Source organism: Hyla sarda, unplaced genomic scaffold (assembly GCF_029499605.1).
Source record: "Hyla sarda isolate aHylSar1 unplaced genomic scaffold, aHylSar1.hap1 scaffold_768, whole genome shotgun sequence".
NCBI classification, from domain to species: domain Eukaryota; kingdom Metazoa; phylum Chordata; class Amphibia; order Anura; family Hylidae; genus Hyla; species Hyla sarda.
This window is the reverse complement of record NW_026610791.1, coordinates 96,130-112,383: the sequence shown is the minus strand read 5'-3', so window position 1 is coordinate 112,383 and position 16,254 is coordinate 96,130. Positions and strand designations below refer to the sequence as shown.

Genomic DNA, 16,254 nt, shown 5'->3' with positions numbered 1-16,254 from the left:
GTTGTTTACACCTAGTGATGTCAGTGGTATTGAGTGACATCACAGCACAGTGCTAAGGCTCCTGGGCCTGGACACAGCAGCGGCTGCAATATCTCAACGGAGAATACGTTTATATCTATGTGTGTGTGTGCGCATATATATATATATATATATATATATATATATATATATATATTTCTCCGCCGAAATCACTTTTAAACCCATTTCCACCTTTTTTTCCCTTCTCTTCCTCTTACTTTTTTTTCACGTTTTTTTACGTTTTTCTCCTTTTCGCCTCTTTTCTGGGCGTATTATTCTTCTTTTTCTTCTTTTTTTTCGTCTAATGCATACCCCATCAGTGCAGCAATGCTTATTCAATACCGCCAGCAGATGGAGACACTGGGGGATAATTTTCTAAGGATTTATACTGATTTTTCCTGTCTGAATTTGTCGCACAGAAAGTTGCAGGCCAAATATGTGTGACATTTCTGCGACTTTAGCTTCTAGAGCATTTTTACAACATTATACATAGGTGCTGAATACATAAAAAGCGACTGTTCAGCGACAGACAAGTCGCATCGGCTGAAAGTAGGCCAGAATGTCAGTCCATGTTGGAGCAGGTTTAGATACAGTCTAAAGCATAGATCTCAAAGTCTGTGCACAGAATTTAGCAAGGGCCTCGCACCTTCTGATGCATCAGGTAGGTGCACAATAGCATAGCCTAACCCTCTGTACTTTGGTCTATATTGATGCAGGACATAGACAGCCAGCTGATGACCAATCCATTAGTGCAATGGATGGCTGGAAGCATTTGTCTTTGCCTTTGCAATACCACAGAAGCAATGCATGGTCAATGTACAGCAATGACACACCTGTGTGAACAGCCAGGAGACCCCCCCCCCCCCCCCCCCCCCATGTTATGTTACATAGTTACATAGTTAGTACGGTCGAAAAAAGACATATGTCCATCACGTTCAACCAGGGAATTAAGGGGTAGGGGTGTGGCGCGATATTGGGGAAGGGATGAGATTTTATATTTCTTCATAAGCATTAATCTTATTTTGTCAATTAGGAACATTCAGCACCCACCCGCTATCAAGGCAGCTGCCTATCATGTCATGCCCTACCTGCACAGGTGTGCTGGCTACTCAAATGATCCAATTAAGGAGGCCATTTAGTCAGCAGCAGCAGAAGTCCTGTGCCTGGACGCTCCAACAGGGGCCAGACACAAGCAGAAGCAGAAGCAGCAGAAGCACCACCTTTTGTTTTTTGGCTGCAGCAGCAGCAAGGCCCACAGGGCTGGCTAGCTGGCTAGCCAGCAAGCAGGTAGCAATGAAAGTAGGAATCTTTCTTTTTAACCCTGTAAGGGGGTGGTGCACTGTACCCGAAGATACTGCCATATCGGGTCAATGCATAGGGCGACGGAAGCAAGCTTCGAAATCGGCCCCCGTTCTCAAAAATCCATTTAATATATGGTCCCCAGATAGGGGACGTATCAGATATTAAACTGATAAGAACAGATACTACACTTGATCTTAGCCAAAAGGCCGAGAAGCGATAACCGTGAAAGGGGCGGGCCCAACAAGGTCCCCTTCATGGGCACTATCACTGCTTGCTGTCAGGGAGGCTGCCAGACAATTTTCCATGCACACTCTGGGCTGGGGGGCAGTCAACCACCAGTACACACAGCAGAACCTAAACCCATACCATTATTGCTAAGCAGCAAGACAGGGGCCCATTGCACTCCCACGGGGCCTTTTTAAATGCAATCCATAACCCGGATTTGCCAGGAACCCTTCTTACTCCTCCTACTTGCATGTGACACTGGGCTTAGGATCTGCATAGGAAACACACACACAAGCACACACCTACCTTTGTTGCCTGCAGATGCCTCCTTGGCTGTCCCCAAACGGTATCAAACCAACACCCACGGGAAGCTGTAAGCATAGAGGACATGCCTGCACCCCATTGGACTTACCTGTGTGGGTTAAATCCGGGTTATTTGACAACCTATGGCGGTGATGGTTCTGCTCAGGCAGAGCAGTGCTGATGCTCCTCATAAAGCTGTCGCTGCTGTGAAGGTTCTAGGTGACATCACAAATCCCTTTGGTTACATACACAACAAAGCTGGGTTGTTGTTGTTTACACTCTGCAAGGCCTGTGGAAGTGAGTGACATCATAGCACTGTAGTTCTGAGGGTTCAAGATGGATGCAACAATCTCCTGTTGCTTCTATGAAGGCCGTAATAGACGACATCACCAAACAGCTCCATAGTCACATACACAGCAAAGGAGAGATGTTGTTTACACCTAGTGATGTCAGTGGTATTGAGTGACATCACAGCACAGTGCTAAGGCTCCTGGGCCTGGACACAGCAGCGGCTGCAATATCTCAACGGAGAATACGTTTATATCTATGTGTGTGTGTGCGCATATATATATATATATATATATATATATATATATTTCTCCGCCGAAATCACTTTTAAACCCATTTCCACCTTTTTTTTCCCTTCTCTTCCTCTTACTTTTTTTTCACGTTTTTTTACGTTTTTCTCCTTTTCGCCTCTTTTCTGGGCGTATTATTCTTCTTTTTCTTCTTTTTTTTCGTCTAATGCATACCCCATCAGTGCAGCAATGCTTATTCAATACCGCCAGCAGATGGAGACACTGGGGGATAATTTTCTAAGGATTTATACTGATTTTTCCTGTCTGAATTTGTCGCACAGAAAGTTGCAGGCCAAATATGTGTGACATTTCTGCGACTTTAGCTTCTAGAGCATTTTTACAACATTATACATAGGTGCTGAATACATAAAAAGCGACTGTTCAGCGACAGACAAGTCGCATCGGCTGAAAGTAGGCCAGAATGTCAGTCCATGTTGGAGCAGGTTTAGATACAGTCTAAAGCATAGATCTCAAAGTCTGTGCACAGAATTTAGCAAGGGCCTCGCACCTTCTGATGCATCAGGTAGGTGCACAATAGCATAGCCTAACCCTCTGTACTTTGGTCTATATTGATGCGGGACATAGACAGCCAGCTGATGACCAATCCATTAGTGCAATGGATGGCTGGAAGCATTTGTCTTTGCCTTTGCAATACCACAGAAGCAATGCATGGTCAATGTACAGCAATGACACACCTGTGTGAACAGCCAGGAGACCCCCCCCCCCCCCCCATGTTATGTTACATAGTTACATAGTTAGTACGGTCGAAAAAAGACATATGTCCATCACGTTCAACCAGGGAATTAAGGGGTAGGGGTGTGGCGCGATATTGGGGAAGGGATGAGATTTTATATTTCTTCATAAGCATTAATCTTATTTTGTCAATTAGGAACATTCAGCACCCACCCGCTATCAAGGCAGCTGCCTATCATGTCATGCCCTACCTGCACAGGTGTGCTGGCTACTCAAATGATCCAATTAAGGAGGCCATTTAGTCAGCAGCAGCAGAAGTCCTGTGCCTGGACGCTCCAACAGGGGCCAGACACAAGCAGAAGCAGAAGCAGCAGAAGCAGCAGCAGCACCACCTTTTGTTTTTTGGCTGCAGCAGCAGCAAGGCCCACAGGGCTGGCTAGCTGGCTAGCCAGCAAGCAGGTAGCAATGAAAGTAGGAATCTTTCTTTTTAACCCTGTAAGGGGGTGGTGCACTGTACCCGAAGATACTGCCATATCGGGTCAATGCATAGGGCGACGGAAGCAAGCTTCGAAATCGGCCCCCGTTCTCAAAAATCCATTTAATATATGGTCCCCAGATAGGGGACGTATCAGATATTAAACTGATAAGAACAGATACTACACTTGATCTTAGCCAAAAGGCCGAGAAGCGATAACCGTGAAAGGGGCGGGCCCAACAAGGTCCCCTTCATGGGCACTATCACTGCTTGCTGTCAGGGAGGCTGCCAGACAATTTTCCATGCACACTCTGGGCTGGGGGGCAGTCAACCACCAGTACACACAGCAGAACCTAAACCCATACCATTATTGCTAAGCAGCAAGACAGGGGCCCATTGCACTCCCACGGGGCCTTTTTAAATGCAATCCATAACCCGGATTTGCCAGGAACCCTTCTTACTCCTCCTACTTGCATGTGACACTGGGCTTAGGATCTGCATAGGAAACACACACACAAGCACACACCTACCTTTGTTGCCTGCAGATGCCTCCTTGGCTGTCCCCAAACGGTATCAAACCAACACCCACGGGAAGCTGTAAGCATAGAGGACATGCCTGCACCCCATTGGACTTACCTGTGTGGGTTAAATCCGGGTTATTTGACAACCTATGGCGGTGATGGTTCTGCTCAGGCAGAGCAGTGCTGATGCTCCTCATAAAGCTGTCGCTGCTGTGAAGGTTCTAGGTGACATCACAAATCCCTTTGGTTACATACACAACAAAGCTGGGTTGTTGTTGTTTACACTCTGCAAGGCCTGTGGAAGTGAGTGACATCATAGCACTGTAGTTCTGAGGGTTCAAGATGGATGCAACAATCTCCTGTTGCTTCTATGAAGGCCGTAATAGACGACATCACCAAACAGCTCCATAGTCACATACACAGCAAAGGAGAGATGTTGTTTACACCTAGTGATGTCAGTGGTATTGAGTGACATCACAGCACAGTGCTAAGGCTCCTGGGCCTGGACACAGCAGCGGCTGCAATATCTCAACGGAGAATACGTTTATATCTATGTGTGTGTGTGCGCATATATATATATATATATATATATATATATATATATATATATATATATATATATTTCTCCGCCGAAATCACTTTTAAACCCATTTCCACCTTTTTTTCCCTTCTCTTCCTCTTACTTTTTTTTCACGTTTTTTTACGTTTTTCTCCTTTTCGCCTCTTTTCTGGGCGTATTATTCTTCTTTTTCTTCTTTTTTTTCGTCTAATGCATACCCCATCAGTGCAGCAATGCTTATTCAATACCGCCAGCAGATGGAGACACTGGGGGATAATTTTCTAAGGATTTATACTGATTTTTCCTGTCTGAATTTGTCGCACAGAAAGTTGCAGGCCAAATATGTGTGACATTTCTGCGACTTTAGCTTCTAGAGCATTTTTACAACATTATACATAGGTGCTGAATACATAAAAAGCGACTGTTCAGCGACAGACAAGTCGCATCGGCTGAAAGTAGGCCAGAATGTCAGTCCATGTTGGAGCAGGTTTAGATACAGTCTAAAGCATAGATCTCAAAGTCTGTGCACAGAATTTAGCAAGGGCCTCGCACCTTCTGATGCATCAGGTAGGTGCACAATAGCATAGCCTAACCCTCTGTACTTTGGTCTATATTGATGCGGGACATAGACAGCCAGCTGATGACCAATCCATTAGTGCAATGGATGGCTGGAAGCATTTGTCTTTGCCTTTGCAATACCACAGAAGCAATGCATGGTCAATGTACAGCAATGACACACCTGTGTGAACAGCCAGGAGACCCCCCCCCCCCCCCCCCCCCCCATGTTATGTTACATAGTTACATAGTTAGTACGGTCGAAAAAAGACATATGTCCATCACGTTCAACCAGGGAATTAAGGGGTAGGGGTGTGGCGCGATATTGGGGAAGGGATGAGATTTTATATTTCTTCATAAGCATTAATCTTATTTTGTCAATTAGGAACATTCAGCACCCACCCGCTATCAAGGCAGCTGCCTATCATGTCATGCCCTACCTGCACAGGTGTGCTGGCTACTCAAATGATCCAATTAAGGAGGCCATTTAGTCAGCAGCAGCAGAAGTCCTGTGCCTGGACGCTCCAACAGGGGCCAGACACAAGCAGAAGCAGAAGCAGCAGAAGCAGCAGCAGCACCACCTTTTGTTTTTTGGCTGCAGCAGCAGCAAGGCCCACAGGGCTGGCTAGCTGGCTAGCCAGCAAGCAGGTAGCAATGAAAGTAGGAATCTTTCTTTTTAACCCTGTAAGGGGGTGGTGCACTGTACCCGAAGATACTGCCATATCGGGTCAATGCATAGGGCGACGGAAGCAAGCTTCGAAATCGGCCCCCGTTCTCAAAAATCCATTTAATATATGGTCCCCAGATAGGGGACGTATCAGATATTAAACTGATAAGAACAGATACTACACTTGATCTTAGCCAAAAGGCCGAGAAGCGATAACCGTGAAAGGGGCGGGCCCAACAAGGTCCCCTTCATGGGCACTATCACTGCTTGCTGTCAGGGAGGCTGCCAGACAATTTTCCATGCACACTCTGGGCTGGGGGGCAGTCAACCACCAGTACACACAGCAGAACCTAAACCCATACCATTATTGCTAAGCAGCAAGACAGGGGCCCATTGCACTCCCACGGGGCCTTTTTAAATGCAATCCATAACCCGGATTTGCCAGGAACCCTTCTTACTCCTCCTACTTGCATGTGACACTGGGCTTAGGATCTGCATAGGAAACACACACACAAGCACACACCTACCTTTGTTGCCTGCAGATGCCTCCTTGGCTGTCCCCAAACGGTATCAAACCAACACCCACGGGAAGCTGTAAGCATAGAGGACATGCCTGCACCCCATTGGACTTACCTGTGTGGGTTAAATCCGGGTTATTTGACAACCTATGGCGGTGATGGTTCTGCTCAGGCAGAGCAGTGCTGATGCTCCTCATAAAGCTGTCGCTGCTGTGAAGGTTCTAGGTGACATCACAAATCCCTTTGGTTACATACACAACAAAGCTGGGTTGTTGTTGTTTACACTCTGCAAGGCCTGTGGAAGTGAGTGACATCATAGCACTGTAGTTCTGAGGGTTCAAGATGGATGCAACAATCTCCTGTTGCTTCTATGAAGGCCGTAATAGACGACATCACCAAACAGCTCCATAGTCACATACACAGCAAAGGAGAGATGTTGTTTACACCTAGTGATGTCAGTGGTATTGAGTGACATCACAGCACAGTGCTAAGGCTCCTGGGCCTGGACACAGCAGCGGCTGCAATATCTCAACGGAGAATACGTTTATATCTATGTGTGTGTGTGCGCATATATATATATATATATATATATATATATATATATATTTCTCCGCCGAAATCACTTTTAAACCCATTTCCACCTTTTTTTCCCTTCTCTTCCTCTTACTTTTTTTTCACGTTTTTTTACGTTTTTCTCCTTTTCGCCTCTTTTCTGGGCGTATTATTCTTCTTTTTCTTCTTTTTTTTCGTCTAATGCATACCCCATCAGTGCAGCAATGCTTATTCAATACCGCCAGCAGATGGAGACACTGGGGGATAATTTTCTAAGGATTTATACTGATTTTTCCTGTCTGAATTTGTCGCACAGAAAGTTGCAGGCCAAATATGTGTGACATTTCTGCGACTTTAGCTTCTAGAGCATTTTTACAACATTATACATAGGTGCTGAATACATAAAAAGCGACTGTTCAGCGACAGACAAGTCGCATCGGCTGAAAGTAGGCCAGAATGTCAGTCCATGTTGGAGCAGGTTTAGATACAGTCTAAAGCATAGATCTCAAAGTCTGTGCACAGAATTTAGCAAGGGCCTCGCACCTTCTGATGCATCAGGTAGGTGCACAATAGCATAGCCTAACCCTCTGTACTTTGGTCTATATTGATGCGGGACATAGACAGCCAGCTGATGACCAATCCATTAGTGCAATGGATGGCTGGAAGCATTTGTCTTTGCCTTTGCAATACCACAGAAGCAATGCATGGTCAATGTACAGCAATGACACACCTGTGTGAACAGCCAGGAGACCCCCCCCCCCCCCCCCATGTTATGTTACATAGTTACATAGTTAGTACGGTCGAAAAAAGACATATGTCCATCACGTTCAACCAGGGAATTAAGGGGTAGGGGTGTGGCGCGATATTGGGGAAGGGATGAGATTTTATATTTCTTCATAAGCATTAATCTTATTTTGTCAATTAGGAACATTCAGCACCCACCCGCTATCAAGGCAGCTGCCTATCATGTCATGCCCTACCTGCACAGGTGTGCTGGCTACTCAAATGATCCAATTAAGGAGGCCATTTAGTCAGCAGCAGCAGAAGTCCTGTGCCTGGACGCTCCAACAGGGGCCAGACACAAGCAGAAGCAGAAGCAGCAGAAGCAGCAGCAGCACCACCTTTTGTTTTTTGGCTGCAGCAGCAGCAAGGCCCACAGGGCTGGCTAGCTGGCTAGCCAGCAAGCAGGTAGCAATGAAAGTAGGAATCTTTCTTTTTAACCCTGTAAGGGGGTGGTGCACTGTACCCGAAGATACTGCCATATCGGGTCAATGCATAGGGCGACGGAAGCAAGCTTCGAAATCGGCCCCCGTTCTCAAAAATCCATTTAATATATGGTCCCCAGATAGGGGACGTATCAGATATTAAACTGATAAGAACAGATACTACACTTGATCTTAGCCAAAAGGCCGAGAAGCGATAACCGTGAAAGGGGCGGGCCCAACAAGGTCCCCTTCATGGGCACTATCACTGCTTGCTGTCAGGGAGGCTGCCAGACAATTTTCCATGCACACTCTGGGCTGGGGGGCAGTCAACCACCAGTACACACAGCAGAACCTAAACCCATACCATTATTGCTAAGCAGCAAGACAGGGGCCCATTGCACTCCCACGGGGCCTTTTTAAATGCAATCCATAACCCGGATTTGCCAGGAACCCTTCTTACTCCTCCTACTTGCATGTGACACTGGGCTTAGGATCTGCATAGGAAACACACACACAAGCACACACCTACCTTTGTTGCCTGCAGATGCCTCCTTGGCTGTCCCCAAACGGTATCAAACCAACACCCACGGGAAGCTGTAAGCATAGAGGACATGCCTGCACCCCATTGGACTTACCTGTGTGGGTTAAATCCGGGTTATTTGACAACCTATGGCGGTGATGGTTCTGCTCAGGCAGAGCAGTGCTGATGCTCCTCATAAAGCTGTCGCTGCTGTGAAGGTTCTAGGTGACATCACAAATCCCTTTGGTTACATACACAACAAAGCTGGGTTGTTGTTGTTTACACTCTGCAAGGCCTGTGGAAGTGAGTGACATCATAGCACTGTAGTTCTGAGGGTTCAAGATGGATGCAACAATCTCCTGTTGCTTCTATGAAGGCCGTAATAGACGACATCACCAAACAGCTCCATAGTCACATACACAGCAAAGGAGAGATGTTGTTTACACCTAGTGATGTCAGTGGTATTGAGTGACATCACAGCACAGTGCTAAGGCTCCTGGGTCTGGACACAGCAGCGGCTGCAATATCTCAACGGAGAATACGTTTATATCTATGTGTGTGTGTGCGCATATATATATATATATATATATATATATATATATATATATATATATATTTCTCCGCCGAAATCACTTTTAAACCCATTTCCACCTTTTTTTCCCTTCTCTTCCTCTTACTTTTTTTTCACGTTTTTTTACGTTTTTCTCCTTTTCGCCTCTTTTCTGGGCGTATTATTCTTCTTTTTCTTCTTTTTTTTCGTCTAATGCATACCCCATCAGTGCAGCAATGCTTATTCAATACCGCCAGCAGATGGAGACACTGGGGGATAATTTTCTAAGGATTTATACTGATTTTTCCTGTCTGAATTTGTCGCACAGAAAGTTGCAGGCCAAATATGTGTGACATTTCTGCGACTTTAGCTTCTAGAGCATTTTTACAACATTATACATAGGTGCTGAATACATAAAAAGCGACTGTTCAGCGACAGACAAGTCGCATCGGCTGAAAGTAGGCCAGAATGTCAGTCCATGTTGGAGCAGGTTTAGATACAGTCTAAAGCATAGATCTCAAAGTCTGTGCACAGAATTTAGCAAGGGCCTCGCACCTTCTGATGCATCAGGTAGGTGCACAATAGCATAGCCTAACCCTCTGTACTTTGGTCTATATTGATGCGGGACATAGACAGCCAGTTGATGACCAATCCATTAGTGCAATGGATGGCTGGAAGCATTTGTCTTTGCCTTTGCAATACCACAGAAGCAATGCATGGTCAATGTACAGCAATGACACACCTGTGTGAACAGCCAGGAGACCCCCCCCCCCCCCCCCCCCCCCATGTTATGTTACATAGTTACATAGTTAGTACGGTCGAAAAAAGACATATGTCCATCACGTTCAACCAGGGAATTAAGGGGTAGGGGTGTGGCGCGATATTGGGGAAGGGATGAGATTTTATATTTCTTCATAAGCATTAATCTTATTTTGTCAATTAGGAACATTCAGCACCCACCCGCTATCAAGGCAGCTGCCTATCATGTCATGCCCTACCTGCACAGGTGTGCTGGCTACTCAAATGATCCAATTAAGGAGGCCATTTAGTCAGCAGCAGCAGAAGTCCTGTGCCTGGATGCTCCAACAGGGGCCAGACACAAGCAGAAGCAGAAGCAGCAGAAGCAGCAGCAGCACCACCTTTTGTTTTTTGGCTGCAGCAGCAGCAAGGCCCACAGGGCTGGCTAGCTGGCTAGCCAGCAAGCAGGTAGCAATGAAAGTAGGAATCTTTCTTTTTAACCCTGTAAGGGGGTGGTGCACTGTACCCGAAGATACTGCCATATCGGGTCAATGCATAGGGCGACGGAAGCAAGCTTCGAAATCGGCCCCCGTTCTCAAAAATCCATTTAATATATGGTCCCCAGATAGGGGACGTATCAGATATTAAACTGATAAGAACAGATACTACACTTGATCTTAGCCAAAAGGCCGAGAAGCGATAACCGTGAAAGGGGCGGGCCCAACAAGGTCCCCTTCATGGGCACTATCACTGCTTGCTGTCAGGGAGGCTGCCAGACAATTTTCCATGCACACTCTGGGCTGGGGGGCAGTCAACCACCAGTACACACAGCAGAACCTAAACCCATACCATTATTGCTAAGCAGCAAGACAGGGGCCCATTGCACTCCCACGGGGCCTTTTTAAATGCAATCCATAACCCGGATTTGCCAGGAACCCTTCTTAGTCCTCCTACTTGCATGTGACACTGGGCTTAGGATCTGCATAGGAAACACACACACAAGCACACACCTACCTTTGTTGCCTGCAGATGCCTCCTTGGCTGTCCCCAAACGGTATCAAACCAACACCCACGGGAAGCTGTAAGCATAGAGGACATGCCTGCACCCCATTGGACTTACCTGTGTGGGTTAAATCCGGGTTATTTGACAACCTATGGCGGTGATGGTTCTGCTCAGGCAGAGCAGTGCTGATGCTCCTCATAAAGCTGTCGCTGCTGTGAAGGTTCTAGGTGACATCACAAATCCCTTTGGTTACATACACAACAAAGCTGGGTTGTTGTTGTTTACACTCTGCAAGGCCTGTGGAAGTGAGTGACATCATAGCACTGTAGTTCTGAGGGTTCAAGATGGATGCAACAATCTCCTGTTGCTTCTATGAAGGCCGTAATAGACGACATCACCAAACAGCTCCATAGTCACATACACAGCAAAGGAGAGATGTTGTTTACACCTAGTGATGTCAGTGGTATTGAGTGACATCACAGCACAGTGCTAAGGCTCCTGGGCCTGGACACAGCAGCGGCTGCAATATCTCAACGGAGAATACGTTTATATCTATGTGTGTGTGTGCGCATATATATATATATATATATATATATATATATATATATATATATTTCTCCGCCGAAATCACTTTTAAACCCATTTCCACCTTTTTTTCCCTTCTCTTCCTCTTACTTTTTTTTCACGTTTTTTTACGTTTTTCTCCTTTTCGCCTCTTTTCTGGGCGTATTATTCTTCTTTTTCTTCTTTTTTTTCGTCTAATGCATACCCCATCAGTGCAGCAATGCTTATTCAATACCGCCAGCAGATGGAGACACTGGGGGATAATTTTCTAAGGATTTATACTGATTTTTCCTGTCTGAATTTGTCGCACAGAAAGTTGCAGGCCAAATATGTGTGACATTTCTGCGACTTTAGCTTCTAGAGCATTTTTACAACATTATACATAGGTGCTGAATACATAAAAAGCGACTGTTCAGCGACAGACAAGTCGCATCGGCTGAAAGTAGGCCAGAATGTCAGTCCATGTTGGAGCAGGTTTAGATACAGTCTAAAGCATAGATCTCAAAGTCTGTGCACAGAATTTAGCAAGGGCCTCGCACCTTCTGATGCATCAGGTAGGTGCACAATAGCATAGCCTAACCCTCTGTACTTTGGTCTATATTGATGCGGGACATAGACAGCCAGCTGATGACCAATCCATTAGTGCAATGGATGGCTGGAAGCATTTGTCTTTGCCTTTGCAATACCACAGAAGCAATGCATGGTCAATGTACAGCAATGACACACCTGTGTGAACAGCCAGGAGACCCCCCCCCCCCCCCCCATGTTATGTTACATAGTTACATAGTTAGTACGGTCGAAAAAAGACATATGTTCATCACGTTCAACCAGGGAATTAAGGGGTAGGGGTGTGGCGCGATATTGGGGAAGGGATGAGATTTTATATTTCTTCATAAGCATTAATCTTATTTTGTCAATTAGGAACATTCAGCACCCACCCGCTATCAAGGCAGCTGCCTATCATGTCATGCCCTACCTGCACAGGTGTGCTGGCTACTCAAATGATCCAATTAAGGAGGCCATTTAGTCAGCAGCAGCAGAAGTCCTGTGCCTGGACGCTCCAACAGGGGCCAGACACAAGCAGAAGCAGAAGCAGCAGAAGCAGCAGCAGCACCACCTTTTGTTTTTTGGCTGCAGCAGCAGCAAGGCCCACAGGGCTGGCTAGCTGGCTAGCCAGCAAGCAGGTAGCAATGAAAGTAGGAATCTTTCTTTTTAACCCTGTAAGGGGGTGGTGCACTGTACCCGAAGATACTGCCATATCGGGTCAATGCATAGGGCGACGGAAGCAAGCTTCGAAATCGGCCCCCGTTCTCAAAAATCCATTTAATATATGGTCCCCAGATAGGGGACGTATCAGATATTAAACTGATAAGAACAGATACTACACTTGATCTTAGCCAAAAGGCCGAGAAGCGATAACCGTGAAAGGGGCGGGCCCAACAAGGTCCCCTTCATGGGCACTATCACTGCTTGCTGTCAGGGAGGCTGCCAGACAATTTTCCATGCACACTCTGGGCTGGGGGGCAGTCAACCACCAGTACACACAGCAGAACCTAAACCCATACCATTATTGCTAAGCAGCAAGACAGGGGCCCATTGCACTCCCACGGGGCCTTTTTAAATGCAATCCATAACCCGGATTTGCCAGGAACCCTTCTTACTCCTCCTACTTGCATGTGACACTGGGCTTAGGATCTGCATAGGAAACACACACACAAGCACACACCTACCTTTGTTGCCTGCAGATGCCTCCTTGGCTGTCCCCAAACGGTATCAAACCAACACCCACGGGAAGCTGTAAGCATAGAGGACATGCCTGCACCCCATTGGACTTACCTGTGTGGGTTAAATCCGGGTTATTTGACAACCTATGGCGGTGATGGTTCTGCTCAGGCAGAGCAGTGCTGATGCTCCTCATAAAGCTGTCGCTGCTGTGAAGGTTCTAGGTGACATCACAAATCCCTTTGGTTACATACACAACAAAGCTGGGTTGTTGTTGTTTACACTCTGCAAGGCCTGTGGAAGTGAGTGACATCATAGCACTGTAGTTCTGAGGGTTCAAGATGGATGCAACAATCTCCTGTTGCTTCTATGAAGGCCGTAATAGACGACATCACCAAACAGCTCCATAGTCACATACACAGCAAAGGAGAGATGTTGTTTACACCTAGTGATGTCAGTGGTATTGAGTGACATCACAGCACAGTGCTAAGGCTCCTGGGCCTGGACACAGCAGCGGCTGCAATATCTCAACGGAGAATACGTTTATATCTATGTGTGTGTGTGCGCATATATATATATATATATATATATATATATATATATATATATATATATATATATATTTCTCCGCCGAAATCACTTTTAAACCCATTTCCACCTTTTTTTCCCTTCTCTTCCTCTTACTTTTTTTTCACGTTTTTTTACGTTTTTCTCCTTTTCGCCTCTTTTCTGGGCGTATTATTCTTCTTTTTCTTCTTTTTTTTCGTCTAATGCATACCCCATCAGTGCAGCAATGCTTATTCAATACCGCCAGCAGATGGAGACACTGGGGGATAATTTTCTAAGGATTTATACTGATTTTTCCTGTCTGAATTTGTCGCACAGAAAGTTGCAGGCCAAATATGTGTGACATTTCTGCGACTTTAGCTTCTAGAGCATTTTTACAACATTATACATAGGTGCTGAATACATAAAAAGCGACTGTTCAGCGACAGACAAGTCGCATCGGCTGAAAGTAGGCCAGAATGTCAGTCCATGTTGGAGCAGGTTTAGATACAGTCTAAAGCATAGATCTCAAAGTCTGTGCACAGAATTTAGCAAGGGCCTCGCACCTTCTGATGCATCAGGTAGGTGCACAATAGCATAGCCTAACCCTCTGTACTTTGGTCTATATTGATGCGGGACATAGACAGCCAGCTGATGACCAATCCATTAGTGCAATGGATGGCTGGAAGCATTTGTCTTTGCCTTTGCAATACCACAGAAGCAATGCATGGTCAATGTACAGCAATGACACACCTGTGTGAACAGCAAGGAGACCCCCCCCCCCCCCCCCCATGTTATGTTACATAGTTACATAGTTAGTACGGTCGAAAAAAGACATATGTCCATCACGTTCAACCAGGGAATTAAGGGGTAGGGGTGTGGCGCGATATTGGGGAAGGGATGAGATTTTATATTTCTTCATAAGCATTAATCTTATTTTGTCAATTAGGAACATTCAGCACCCACCCGCTATCAAGGCAGCTGCCTATCATGTCATGCCCTACCTGCACAGGTGTGCTGGCTACTCAAATGATCCAATTAAGGAGGCCATTTAGTCAGCAGCAGCAGAAGTCCTGTGCCTGGACGCTCCAACAGGGGCCAGACACAAGCAGAAGCAGAAGCAGCAGAAGCAGCAGCAGCACCACCTTTTGTTTTTTGGCTGCAGCAGCAGCAAGGCCCACAGGGCTGGCTAGCTGGCTAGCCAGCAAGCAGGTAGCAATGAAAGTAGGAATCTTTCTTTTTAACCCTGTAAGGGGGTGGTGCACTGTACCCGAAGATACTGCCATATCGGGTCAATGCATAGGGCGACGGAAGCAAGCTTCGAAATCGGCCCCCGTTCTCAAAAATCCATTTAATATATGGTCCCCAGATAGGGGACGTATCAGATATTAAACTGATAAGAACAGATACTACACTTGATCTTAGCCAAAAGGCCGAGAAGCGATAACCGTGAAAGGGGCGGGCCCAACAAGGTCCCCTTCATGGGCACTATCACTGCTTGCTGTCAGGGAGGCTGCCAGACAATTTTCCATGCACACTCTGGGCTGGGGGGCAGTCAACCACCAGTACACACAGCAGAACCTAAACCCATACCATTATTGCTAAGCAGCAAGACAGGGGCCCATTGCACTCCCACGGGGCCTTTTTAAATGCAATCCATAACCCGGATTTGCCAGGAACCCTTCTTACTCCTCCTACTTGCATGTGACACTGGGCTTAGGATCTGCATAGGAAACACACACACAAGCACACACCTACCTTTGTTGCCTGCAGATGCCTCCTTGGCTGTCCCCAAACGGTATCAAACCAACACCCACGGGAAGCTGTAAGCATAGAGGACATGCCTGCACCCCATTGGACTTACCTGTGTGGGTTAAATCCGGGTTATTTGACAACCTATGGCGGTGATGGTTCTGCTCAGGCAGAGCAGTGCTGATGCTCCTCATAAAGCTGTCGCTGCTGTGAAGGTTCTAGGTGACATCACAAATCCCTTTGGTTACATACACAACAAAGCTGGGTTGTTGTTGTTTACACTCTGCAAGGCCTGTGGAAGTGAGTGACATCATAGCACTGTAGTTCTGAGGGTTCAAGATGGATGCAACAATCTCCTGTTGCTTCTATGAAGGCCGTAATAGACGACATCACCAAACAGCTCCATAGTCACATACACAGCAAAGGAGAGATGTTGTTTACACCTAGTGATGTCAGTGGTATTGAGTGACATCACAGCACAGTGCTAAGGCTCCTGGGCCTGGACACAGCAGCGGCTGCAATATCTCAACGGAGAATACGTTTATATCTATGTGTGTGTGTGCGCATATATATATATATATATATATATATATATATATATATATATATATTTCTCCGCCGAAATCACTTTTAAACCCATTTCCACCTTTTTTTCCCTTCTCTTCCTCTTACTTTTTTTTCACGTTTT

At 46.1% G+C, this 16,254-nt stretch overlaps 7 non-coding genes across 7 annotated transcripts; all 7 read right to left on the bottom strand.

The window, feature by feature from the left end:
• Window positions 1-1,347: 1,347 nt before the first annotated feature.
• Window positions 1,348-1,538, bottom strand: LOC130345977 (U2 spliceosomal RNA). Its single transcript, XR_008884371.1, has one exon. It is a non-coding gene; the product is annotated as a U2 spliceosomal RNA (small nuclear RNA).
• Window positions 1,539-3,620: 2,082 nt separating this feature from the next.
• LOC130345976 (U2 spliceosomal RNA) lies at window positions 3,621-3,811 on the bottom strand. Its single transcript, XR_008884370.1, has one exon. It is a non-coding gene; the product is annotated as a U2 spliceosomal RNA (small nuclear RNA).
• A 2,108-nt stretch (window positions 3,812-5,919) lies between these two features.
• On the bottom strand, window positions 5,920-6,110 carry LOC130345975 (U2 spliceosomal RNA). The gene has a single exon (XR_008884369.1). It is a non-coding gene; the product is annotated as a U2 spliceosomal RNA (small nuclear RNA).
• Window positions 6,111-8,196: 2,086 nt separating this feature from the next.
• On the bottom strand, window positions 8,197-8,387 carry LOC130345973 (U2 spliceosomal RNA). The gene has a single exon (XR_008884368.1). It is a non-coding gene; the product is annotated as a U2 spliceosomal RNA (small nuclear RNA).
• A 2,102-nt stretch (window positions 8,388-10,489) lies between these two features.
• LOC130345972 (U2 spliceosomal RNA) lies at window positions 10,490-10,680 on the bottom strand. The gene has a single exon (XR_008884367.1). It is a non-coding gene; the product is annotated as a U2 spliceosomal RNA (small nuclear RNA).
• A 2,092-nt stretch (window positions 10,681-12,772) lies between these two features.
• Window positions 12,773-12,963, bottom strand: LOC130345970 (U2 spliceosomal RNA). Its single transcript, XR_008884365.1, has one exon. It is a non-coding gene; the product is annotated as a U2 spliceosomal RNA (small nuclear RNA).
• Window positions 12,964-15,068: 2,105 nt separating this feature from the next.
• On the bottom strand, window positions 15,069-15,259 carry LOC130345969 (U2 spliceosomal RNA). The gene has a single exon (XR_008884364.1). It is a non-coding gene; the product is annotated as a U2 spliceosomal RNA (small nuclear RNA).
• Between the last annotated feature and the right edge of the window lie 995 nt (window positions 15,260-16,254).